At 35.9% G+C, this 12,845-nt stretch overlaps 1 protein-coding gene and 1 pseudogene across 3 annotated transcripts in view; both read left to right on the forward strand.

The window, feature by feature from the left end:
* LRMDA (leucine rich melanocyte differentiation associated) overlaps nucleotides 1–12,845 on the forward strand; it is a 1,127,556-nt gene that overhangs the window by 899,717 nt on the left and 214,994 nt on the right. The gene's annotated exons all lie outside the window — the stretch shown is intronic.
* On the forward strand, nucleotides 2,945–4,796 carry LOC111537816 (annotated as a pseudogene). Its single transcript, XR_002730122.1, has one exon. The product of XR_002730122.1 is annotated as an mRNA turnover protein 4 homolog pseudogene (transcript).

The raw sequence follows: 12,845 nt of genomic DNA on the forward strand, positions 1-12,845 counted from the left end.
CAGACTTAAGGTCTATGTGGATGTTAAATGCTGGTTGGCTTTTCTTGAATTACAACAGGGAGGAGGGCATAATGAGGAACGTCCAACCCATCCCCTACTTCCCATCATAGCCTGAACCAGTTTTTCCGGTTAACTTTGGAGTGCCCTGGTCAACAGGAGGGAGTCTATTAAGATAGTTGAGGGAGCCTTAGAATTTTATTTTTGGTTTACAGAAGGATAAGTATTGTTTTAAACTTAGGTGTGGATTGGCAAGGGAGATAGAGAAATCACCATTCCCCAAGACCTTTTACTGAAGGACTTGCTTATCTGTCTTTGAGGTAGCCTGAAGGAAGTGAAATGAAACTTAAATGAAACTCACATCCTGACTGGATGTGATCCTGGGTTCTCTATGTCAATGCTGGTTCAGCTTTTTCATAAAATGAAATCAGGGTTTCACCTTGACTGTTTTGGACTTGTGCAAGCACAGGGAGATATAGGATCATGCTGGATGGAGCACAACTTCAGTTGCCAGAGGAGTTCTTAGTCCTTAGCTCTTTATTACTCTTGTGCATCTGTTTCCTTAAATACTCTCTGCAGAAGCATTAGCATGAAAATAAAAGAGTACAGCAACTTGGAATTTTCCATCTGTAGCTTCCTTAGTCTGTGGGGTCAAAGTTGTGTCCTCAGGGATGCTAATGCAAACTCTGTGTACTGTTCCAGGGCAAATGTTTCTCAACTAAAAGACAAGAGGGGGTGGGGAGCCAGGGAAATAATGCAATGCTAATTCCCAAACACAGACTGCCCAGAGGTCCCAATTTAATTGCTGCTCCCCCAACTCTATTCCCACCCTCCCCCAAAGGAAAAAAAAATCCTGTGTTGTTAGGACAGACATCTGTGTGAGAGCAATAAAACAGTGTTCTCCCTTGTGGATTAGCTCTTTATTCCTTTATTTATCTTGCTATACTTCATCAGTTTATCCCAAATCAAGGAGAGTCAAAGAGGATAAGATGCAGTCCCTTTTTTTTGTTTTTGATTAAGGAAACCCATACAACCATCCTCCTACACAAATTTCTTTTCTCAAGGGAGAGCTTTCCTTGTTATGTCTAATTTCTCCTCCCACTTTTTTTTTCATTGGCCTCCTTGGAAACTCTCTGGAACTTTTATTTCATATAATGTTCGAATCAGATAATGAAACTCCTCCAGAGACAGGTGAAACAGGGCAGTGAATGTTGGCATGTCTGCATGATTCTAAAGTACAAGGGGAACTAGGATAGCAGACTTAACATATTCCATAGCCTCCTTTTCTTCTTCCAAATTCCTAGAAGTTTATTAATTCTTTCAAGAGATATCTATGGAGCATGTTCTATGTGTCAAGTCCTGTTCAAAACATTAGAGATAGGGCTGTGCACAAAGTGGGCAAACATTTCTGCCTTCAAAGAGCTTATGTTCTAGTCAGAGAGAGGATCTATATCTAAGATAAAAATAAAACCACCACATAGTATATCAGTACTAAGATGAAAACAAAAGCAGATCAAGGGTATGAGAGAGTATGTGTTGGCAATTTGAGATCTGATAGCCAGAGAAGCCACCACTGAGAAGATGATGGTGGAGTAAAGGCCTGGGAAGGTGAGGCATGGAGCCCTGAGAATGTCTGAGAGAAAAGTGGTCCAGGTCAAGGAAGGAGCAGGTGCAAGGCCCTGAGGTGGGAGCATGCTCCTGGCATACATGAAGTACAACCAAGAGGCCAGTGTGGCTAGGGTGAGTAATCTAGAGAGAGAGTGGTAGATGAAGCCAGAACAATACCAGGGACTAGAACTTGTAGCCCATTGTTAAATTTTAAACCCAGGAACATTAAACTTTTAAAGAATTTATTTGAGCAGATAGTGATTCATGAATCAGGCAGCACTAGATTTCATGTGGTTCAGGGCTCCACCAAGAGGGTGTGAGGGGATATTTTTTATAACGTGTTTGTGGAAGCCAAGACAAAGAATTGTTTGATTGATTAAAGTGGAAAGGCCCAGTTAGAGGTTAATTGGTGGTTTCTTGTTGGTTAAGCTTAAGTTTCGTTTTACTGCTTACATTGACTTGGGTTTTGGTTTGCTTATGTAGGAATCCAAAGTGCTGGAACCATCTCAGTGTAATGGCTTCCTGATAGATTATTTTAACACTGTTTACTGTGACTAAGACAGGAAGCTATTTCAAGGCAGAAGAAATAATAGAAATGATGTTACCCTTCTCCTTATAGAAAAAAACAACAACTCCCAAATGAATAACTAACTGGAAAAGAAAGAAGGGGCACTGCTTTTGATCAGAAACTATTGGTTTTCTGAAAGATCACAGCCCAAAATAAATGCAACAGAGTTTCAAAATGCAGAACCAAGATGCAGCAGGATGGCATATACCTGATATGCCTGAGGTAGGAGGACTGTTTGAGTCCAGGAGTTTGAGACTGTAGTGTGGAGTGATTGAGCCTGTGAATAGCCATTGTACTCCAGCCTGGGCAGCATAGTGAGACGCAGTCTCATAAATAAATAGATAGTAAATAAATGGACATAGAACTAGCTTCAGGAGTTCTCTAAGCACAGAGAAAGCTACTGGGGGCCTCATAGCAGGTAATAATTTAGGCTTCCTCAGTGGGTACGGCCACATGGGTCATATCATCTATATACTTCTCTCCATCCTTAGTTTAGGCATCAAGTAACAGAGCTACCTCTAAGCCAGAGCAGTAAGTGTGAGTGATTGGATCAGAAAAATAAGATGGCAGGAGTTGGTACAAATGTATAAGTCATAATAAATGAGAATGAACTAAATTAAAAGACAGAGCACTCCCAGATTTGTTTAATAAAAAAAAGAAGATATAAAATAAAATACTTTTTTATAATAAAGTATTTATACTTTATTTATTTATAATAATATTTATTTTTATTTATTTATATTTATTTAATATAATATTTATTTATAATAAAATAAAATAAAAACAACATAGGAAGCTTGAAAATACAGGAATTAAAGGACAGAAATACTGGATACCTGCTTACACAAAATCCAGGAAGAGCAATGTTAATATTCAACAAAACAAGACTCAAGATGATTACTGAAATGCCAAAGAGGGTTATTTTGTATAACTAAGAAATACAATGGAAATCTAAAACCATCATGAATCTTAAGGCAACCAATGATATGGCTTTGAAATTCATAAAGCAGAAATTTCTAGAAATACCAGAAAAAACCAACAAAGTCACCATCACGAAGACTGTAGCACATCTCCTATGAAAATGACAGCTAAATGAATGGAAATTTTACAATACCTTCATTTTGTTACATAGAAAATAGGGTGATATTCTTTAATAACCTGTATGAAACTCACAAATTGGCTCATATCCACAAATTGGCTCATAAAGAAAAGTGTAACATGCTTCCTTCAAATTAACTGATCATAACTAAGTCAAATTAGAAATTACATTAAAAAAGGAAGACTTCCTTCCCCCTTCTTCCAAAAAAAAAAGTAAAAGAGGAAAGAAAAAGTACTATAGACTACAGAATTAGAAATAAATGAAGTTTTGGGTTTATGACGAAATAATATAGAGTATTCTTTAAAAGTAAATGGAAGTGATAACACTGTAGTATATTAAAAACTGTGAGATATAGCCAAAAGTCTAATAAATGGATTTTTCCTCCTTAGAAACATAAACTATAAAACAAGGAATAGAAGATAAAAATAAAAGAACTGTGTTTTCATATATTCTAATTAAAAACCCAAGCAAACGTAATGACATATGAAAGGACTTAATAAAATAGAAACCATATACAATATACTTTATCAACAATACCAACAGATACTTAAGAAAAAGGTGAGCCTAGCAGATCGAAGTAAGAAAAAATAGAGATTGACATTTAACATTAGGAATAAGGAGACAAAAAACCCCGTAACAGAGCGCGATGCCCAAATCCAAGCGCGACAAGAAAGTCTCCTTAACCAAAACTGCCAAGAAAGGCTTGGAATTGAAACAAAACCTGATAGAAGAGCTTCGGAAATGTGTGGACACCTACAAGTACCTTTTCATCTTCTCTGTGGCCAACATGAGGAACAGCAAGCTGAAGGACATCCGGAACGCCTGGAAGCACAGCCGGATGTTCTTTGGCAAAAACAAGGTGATGATGGTGGCCTTGGGTCGGAGCCCATCTGATGAGTACAAAGACAACCTGCACCAGGTCAGCAAAAGGTTGAGGGGTGAAGTGGGACTCGTGTTCACCAACCACACAGAGGAGGAGGTGAATGAGTGGTTCACGAAATACACAGAAATGGACTACGCCCGCGCTGGTAACAAAGCAGCTTTCACTGTGAGCCTGGACCCGCGGCCCCTGGATCAGTTCCCCCACTCCATGGAGCCACAACTCAGGCAGCTGGGCCTGCCCACCACCCTCAAGAGAGGTGTGGTGACTCTGCTATCCGACTATGAGGTGTGCAAGGAGGGCGACGTGCTGACCCCCGAGCAGGCTCGCGTCCTGAAGCTTTTTGGGTATGAGATGGCTGAATTCAAGGTGACCATCAAATACATGTGGGATTCACAGTCGGGAAGGTTCCAGCAGATGGGAGACGACTTGCCAGAGAGCGCATCCGAGTCCGCAGAAGAGTCAGACTCAGAAGAGGATGACTGAAAGGGACTCAGGACTGAAGGCCTCCTGGAACCTTCTGGGTCTCACTAGACCATGCAGGACTGCTGCCGCCCCTCTGGAGAGAGCAGCTGTTTATTTGTCTGTAGACAGGGAACGTGATGGGCACTGACCTCCTGTAAAGAATAAAACTCTGGGCCAGGTGCGGTGGCTTAGGCCAGTAATCCCAGCACTTTAGGAGGCCAAGGCGGGCAGACCATAAGGTCAGGAGATTAAGACTATCCTAGCTAACACGGTGAAACCTAGTCTCTACTAAAAATAGAAAAAACAGAACAAAACAAAAAAAAAAAGTCCCATAACACTATTAAGCTTTATGTTGATAAATTTGAAAATCTAAGTAAAACAAGCAATTTTAAGGCAATTATAGTTAACCAATGCTGTCTCAAGAAGAAATGTAAGTCTAAACAGAGAAAAAAAAAAGATGATAAAAGAAACTTAAAAAATAGCCATATATCCCTCAAAGAGAAGTAGCCTCTCATCTTTTATAATTCATTCCAGAAAATCAAAAGTATGGAAAATTGCTGTTTCTCTTACTATGAATTCATAACTGACCCAAGCAAGGTGAGAAAACATGAAAAGGAAACTCTAGGTCAGTCTCTTTTTCAAATATGAGTAAAGGAATCCTCCATGAGAAATTAACAATAAGACTTAGTAGTGCATTTAAAAAATAGTACTTCCTGACCAAGTAGAGTTTTATCTCAATATTGAAAGGGTAGTTTACTAGTAGAATTTATCAGTAAAGGTGTCATATTGGCATATTAAAAAGAAAACAGGATTATATACGAGGATAATGTTACTAGATATAAAAAGAGAGGCCAGGGATGGTGGCTCACGCCTGCAATCCCAACACTTTGGGAGGCCAAAGGGGTTGGATTGTTTGAGCTCAGGAGTTCGAGACTGGCCTGGGCAATATGGCAAAACCTTGTCTCTACTAAAATTACAAAAAATAGCTGGGCATGGTGATGCATACCTGTAGTCCCAGCTACTTGGGAGGCTGAGGCAGGAGGATCTCTGAGCCCAGGAGGTGGAGGTTGCAGTGAGCCGAGCTCATGTCACTGCACTCCAGCCTGGGTGACAGAGTAAGACCCTGTATTTAAAAAAAAAAAAAAAAAAAAAAAAAAGAGAGAGAGAGAGAGGAAGAAACCTATGAAATTTAACAACCATTTCTGCTAAAAATCTCTCAGTAAACACGGAATAGATAGGAACTTCCCTAAATTGATAAAGTGTATCTACCAGAAACCTATAGCAACCTGCATATGAAAGAGAGATATAAGAAATTTCCATCAAAGTCTCAGAACAAGGAGAGAAGGACTATTCTACATCCCCTTGGAGATGCTAGCCAAAGCAATGAGATGTACAACAGTAACACAGAGCACAATAAAGATTGGGGTAAATTCAGCATTATTTGCCGTTGATATTATGACTTAGACCAGAAGTCAACAAACTTTTTCTGTTAAGGAGCAGATAATAAGTATTTTAGGGATTGTAGGCCAGAAGACATCTGTGACAATTACTCAGTTTTGCCCGAATAATGTAGCAGAACTAAGATCCATTATATCTTTAGTAAAATATGTAAATGTGCTTAATTCATGTATTTTAAAGATTTTCAGAGTGATTTATAAGGCAAAACCCAATGCTCTGTGTTGTGTAAGAGACAGAGAAACAAACTGACTCAGGAAAGTTAAAATAAAAGGATGGACAAATGTGAATAAAAAGAAAGCAGGTGTTGTAGTCCTTGTAGTATTTTACAAGGTAGAATTCAAGCAGAATAGTAAATGAGACAACGAAAGATGCCTGGTAATACTGAAGGTTGAAATTCATATTAGAAATAACTGTTATGAATAGCTATGTAGCAAAATAAAGTGCCAATATTCATGATGGAGAAATCATAGGTTATGAAAAGAGAAATAGAAAAAAATACTAGTCTTAGGGGATTCTTCTTCACCTGTCTCATTTACTAACAGATCAAGTGGGGAAAAAATAAGGATATGAAAGACAAAAACAGCAGAATTATTAAGGTAGATTTTATTAAAACATATCAAACTTGGTACCCTAACAATATAGGATATGCTTCTTTTCAAGTCAACATAAACACTCGTTATTCCAGTTAGTACGGCTGTGTAACAAATTACCCTCAAATTTAATGCTATGAAAGAATGACTTATTATGTTCAGATTCTGTGGGTCAGGTATTTCAAGAAGGGATAGTAGGAATGGCTTATCTCTATAATGACTGGGGCCTCAATAAAAGACTTGAAGTCTGAGAGCTAGAATTATCAAAAGATTCATATGCTCATGTTTGGTGGTTGATGCTGGCTGTTGGCTAAGGACCCCCCTTTCCCTCCATGTGCGTCTCTCCGTGTGGTTTCCTTTTGTTGGCTCATTTGGGCTTTTTCATAGCCTAGTAGCAGAGATCTAAGGGTGAGAGTCCCAAGAGACAGAAAGACCCAGGCAGAAATTATAGAATCTTTGATGACCTCAGAAGTCATGCAGCATTACTTTGGCCATATTCTGTTCATTACGGTAGTAATGAAAGTTCTGCTGCTCACGTTCAAGGGAAGAACAAATAGACTCTGCTTCTTCTGGGGAGTGGCAAGATTCTGGAAGAGCATGTGGGACCAGAAGTGTTGCTCTGACTGATTTTGGCAAATACAGTCTTCCCTAGTAATATACTAGATCACAAACAAAATTTCAATAAATTTCAGTAGATAGAGGTAGTACAATAACACTGAGATCATAATATAATAAAACTAGAAATAACAAAATTAGATTGCAAAAAAGCCCTTCTACCCAGAAATTTTCTAGTACTCTTAAATTTCAAGTCAGAGGTAACATATATGCTAAGAATTCCTGGGGGATTAAAAACAAACAACAACAACAAAAAAGATAACATATAAGCCTGAACTGTAGAACAGCTAGAGAAGTATATTAATGAAACCATTACCTATAAGAATGTATAGATAGATTTAAGGTAATTATTAGAGAAAAACAGATAGCTTGAAGTGCATATATTAACTTGAAAAAATAAGCAAAAAATGTAAAAGATATATTAAGCATCTGACTCAAAAACAGTATCAGCCTCTTAAAGGAAAGTGGAAGGGAGGAATTTTTAAAGTTAAAAATAAATATTAATAAGCTAGAATATAAAAAGTGTAGACCAAAAGCTATTTTTTTGAAAAACTAAATTATTAACTATCCCAATAAAGGAAAAATAAAGAAAATGCAAATATACAAAATAAAAAGATAAAAAGCCAGAGTAACAAGAGAAAACTAAAATAATCCTAAGAACAAACTGTGTTTAATTCTGTGCAAGTATCTGAAAATCTAGATGAAGTGGGTAATTTTGTAGGAAAATATAATTTCCCAAAGCTGACCCCAGAAGAGATAGAAGATTGAAATCATTTGATTTCCACAGGCAAAATAAAGTTCATAAAGACCTATCACTTCTCCCACAGAAACACCAAGCCCAGGTGGTTTTACTGGAAAATTTTACCAAACATTAGAAGAGTAGATACTTATAGTATTCTGCTAAATGTTTAACAACTGGGTCTGGGGGCTGGGGCAGAGAGTGAAAAAAGCCATGATCTGTACTGTTTGCTGATTTCTAAGCATAAATATTTCTGTCATAACTTATTTCAAGCTACCTGTGTGACATCACTTAAAGTGAAGATGAGAAGAGATGTACAAATAGGCTCTTGTGAGTCAGTACGAGCTGGCTTTTGCATACCATGGAGCTGATCCCAATGCTATTTAAACTGTTGCAGGGTGTGGAAGTACTTTTTACTCTTACAGAAGTATATTTACAGAGTAAAGAAGTACTTCCAAATTTCTTTTGTGGAGTACATAAGGCCTTTATAGAAACACTGATAAGGTCTTTACAAAAACACTGATAAAGATTACAGAGAAAATGACTACATACTCACTCCAGTGTTAAATATAGGTGCAAAAATACTAATTAAAATAATTACAGACAGAATCTAGCAGCATAAAAGCAGAGTAAAACATCATGACCAAGTAAGATTTATTCCAAGTATTCAATGAAATTTCAATATTAGGATACTGATTTATTTATTTTTTTTAGTAGATCTGACAGTGAAACCCATAATTATATGGATGCCAAAAAGGCTTTGGCCAAAAATTTTTATAACCATTCTTGATAAAAAGCATTCAAAAATAGATGCATACTTCCTTAATATGAAAAAACACATCCATTTCAGTCCAAAAGCCAACATCAAACTTAGAGGTATTCCTATGCAAGTAAGAACAAAACAAGATCTCTGTTCCTACCTATTATTTAATGTTTTACTAGAAATACTAACCAAAGCAATTAGATATGAGAAGAGATTACAGATATGGAAGTGGAAAGCATATTATAAAAGTTTCATGTTTACAAGTGATTTTTTTTTTTTTTTTGATGGAGTCTTGCTCTGTTGCCTAGGCTGGAGTGCAGTGGTATGATCTTGGCTCACCTCAACCTCAGCCTGCTGGGTTCAAGAAATTCCCCTGCCTCGGCCTCCTGAGTAGCTGGGATTACAGACTCATGCCACCATGCCTGGCTAATTTGTTTTTTTTGTATTTTTAGTAGAGATGGTGTTTCACCATGTTGGCCAGCAGGCTGATCTTGAACTCCTGACCTCAGGCAATCCGCCCGCCTCAGCCTCTCAAAGTGCTGGGATTACAGATGTGGCCACTGTGCCCGACCAGGTGATTTTTACACTTGGAATTTAAGGGAAAAAACTAAAAATCTAACAAAATAACTCAGTGAGAAAGTAAAATATACAGTGAGTATGCAAAATCATTAGACTTTTTATATTGAAATGAAAGCCTGTTAGTATTTTGAATGAAAAATTCATTTACAAAAGCAACATAAAAGATAATAAATTGGGAATATTATAATCAAATATTAACAAAATGATACAATATCTCCAAGAAAAAACACAAAAACCTTCTAGAAGAGTATGCACAAGAATGCTTAACATTAAGAACAGACATTCATATTATTTTATAGGAAAACTCAAGATCATAAATATGTCAGTTAACTCTTTGTAAATTTATAAATTCATTATGAAATCATGTAACAAAGCTTTTTTTCTTCCTTTTTAAACTAGAAGAACTGAATCTAAAGGCCTTGTGGAAAATATGCAAAGATAATAGCTGGGATTATTTTTAAAAAAGAATTATAATGAGGGAAAACCAGCCCTATTGGATATAAAATATATTATGAAGTTTTAATAATTAAAACAATGTGGTACTGGCATAGGAATCCCCAGAATAATGGAATAGACTAAGAAGTGTAGAACTAGACTCAGTTACATGTAAAAATTTGTATATGGTAAAGTAGTATCTTAAATAGGTAGGGAAAAGATGGGCCATTCAATGTATGTTTTTGGGACATATAGTAGGCATTTGGAAAAAAATTTAGATACATACCTTATACCTTACAGCAGGATAGATTGCAAATGGATTAAAATTTTAAGTGAAAAATAAAGAAATCATAAAAGTATTAAAAAAAAGCATAAGATAACTCATAATTCAGAAACCCGGATATAAAAAGCAAAAATAGACAAATTTGACTTTATTAGAAATACTCTTGATTTTATTTAAAAAAGTTATTGTGTTCCTTTTACACAGGAACACAAAACCTTTTAAGCAAAGTCAAAAATGAACATTGAACTTAAAAAATTATTTGGGAATTGTGTTACAGACCATGATAAATTTAGACATATATTCATATATTTCATATATATTTATAAATTTATATATATAAATAAAAGAGAATAAAACAAGGTGTAGAATAGTATGTATAGTATACTGCTACTTATGCATAAAAGGTGGGACAATAAGAATCTATATTTATGAAAAAATTCTGAAAGATGCATGATAATAGTGATAGTTTATGGATGGGAGAACTAGGCATGGATAAAGAGTATGGTGGGAAAAAGACTTACCTTACTCCTGCATTTACTTTAAAGCTTTGGACCGTGTTCAAGAATAAACAAATTGAATTTTCAAGGACCAAAATAAAATTCATAGTGCCAATAACCTAACAATTACACATGGCCAAAGGGAAGTACACAGAATAATATTCATTGAAACATTTTTCTAGTAGTAAAAAACATACAAAAATTACATGTCTATCAGGAAAGAAATGATTAAAATACGGTAAACTTGTAATATTGAAGGTTATGTAGCAGTTAAAAAAAGGTTAAGGTAAGCAAAATACTAACATAACAAAGATCTCCAAGACATATTTTTGAGCAAAAACATGTTTGAGTGCAAAAGATTTGTATGGTGCTGGCATAACTTATTTATTTAAGAGTACAGTGCTATACACATTTTTGTATTTAAAAGCACAAAATTATACACACATGCAGACACACACACAAATCTATAAATACATAGAAATTGTTTTGAAAGTGTAGACACAAAACTCCTAACAATAATTACTTCTACGGGAGGACTTCGGAGAGGAAGAGAGTAGAAGAGGGTGAAAAAGGACTTCAGATTTTTCAGTATTTGAGTTTTTATTAAAATGTGCTAATATTTTACTCATATAATAATAATAAAAAGTCCCAAGGAAGGTGATAACTTTGGGTGATTTATAACTGTTTTGGAGACTTTACAAGTTTGTTTCCCCAAGGCCAAGTGACAAATTGTTTCTGTGAAAACATCCCTTTTCTTCTTCAAATTTAAATATTCCAAATGTTGAGAATCCACAGTAAACTTGCTGTACTCTGTCACTGTTGAGGAATGGGATATTCACATGAATCAAATATGCTGGTAAATAAAGAAATACGGAGAAAAATGTAGAGGTACATGCATATATTGTTTGGCTTATAATCTACTGAGAATGGAAAGGAAGACATTAGCATTAAAAATATTCTTTATTGAGTGAATTCTTTAGAGCCAGGCACTGTGCTGGTATCTTTACATATGTTCGTGATCTCATTTAATCCTGAAAACGTCTCATAAAAGTGGATATTATCCCCATTTTATATATGAGGAAATTGAAGCTTAGAAAGATATTTTGTTGTTTACCAAAGGTCCCAGTGCTAATAAGTGTCCTCCATAAGACGCAAAACCAGGTCTCTCTAACACTGAAGCCTGTGTTCTTTCCCCTGTTCCATTCTGCCCCCCAATAAAATGCACAACAATATAACTACACTGAATACATATTAATGTTTCTTGATGATTAGGAGAGTACTTCTGGCTTTTTTGAGTGCTTTGGAATCCTGTTATGAGCGTCAATTATTTGAGTACTAGTGAAGCATGGAAATGATGTCTAATTGGAGATATCTAGTTAAAAGAAAGCAGAGTAATACTGCATTGACAGAATTTAGTGCTTTTATTACAGATAGATAAAGGTATGGCAAAATCACTGGTGTGATTCTTGCATATCCCCTTTATTAATTGATCTGCATATTCTGAAGGACATTATTCCCTCTATACTGATTCCAAATGTTCTGTCTTTATTAGTCCCTTTATACAAAACCTTGTATCTCTATTTGTCATCCTAAAAATACTGCTTAAATACATGATGCAGTTTCTCCCCACATTGGAATCTGATAATGAAAGGTCTTATCTCTATAGCCTGAATTAACATGAGCAGAATTTAGGTATACTACGCCAGTAGCTTCATGGGCAGCCCCTTTGGTTATAGATTATAAATGCCATTTAATGAAAGCACGGGATGGCTCCTGAGTGTCTAGTAAACTTCAACAACCACCTGAGAGATACCTCCGTGTGACTGCATAAAATGGAAATAAAGAATGGCAAATAACCCATTGACTATGCACTTTCTCACCCGCTGAGAGCAAAACGCAATCCGATGCAATTTTAGTACTTACATGCCTCTGGGGAAAATAGACCCCTAAAAATCACCGAGTGCAGCACTGGAAAAATTCCTTAAATTTGTGCTATGCTTGGTGTTATAAAATCCAAGGAACCTTAGAGGCTCTTCTTGAGTAAAATGGACTGGTAATTTTGTTTTGTTATATTATCCAGCAAGCGTAATGATAATGGGTCACATGCAATTTAAGAAAAAATTAAGTCTAATAAGAAAAATCTCTAATAAATACTAATAGCATCTTATTGGTATCATCATTGGTCTAACCCTTCTATTAACATTTGTTTTTTTACATATTAAATGATCTGTAATATGTTGAAAATGAAGAGGATAGTAAAAATTAAAAC

The sequence above is a fragment of the Piliocolobus tephrosceles genome, chromosome 9, assembly GCF_002776525.5.
Source record: "Piliocolobus tephrosceles isolate RC106 chromosome 9, ASM277652v3, whole genome shotgun sequence".
NCBI classification, from domain to species: domain Eukaryota; kingdom Metazoa; phylum Chordata; class Mammalia; order Primates; family Cercopithecidae; genus Piliocolobus; species Piliocolobus tephrosceles.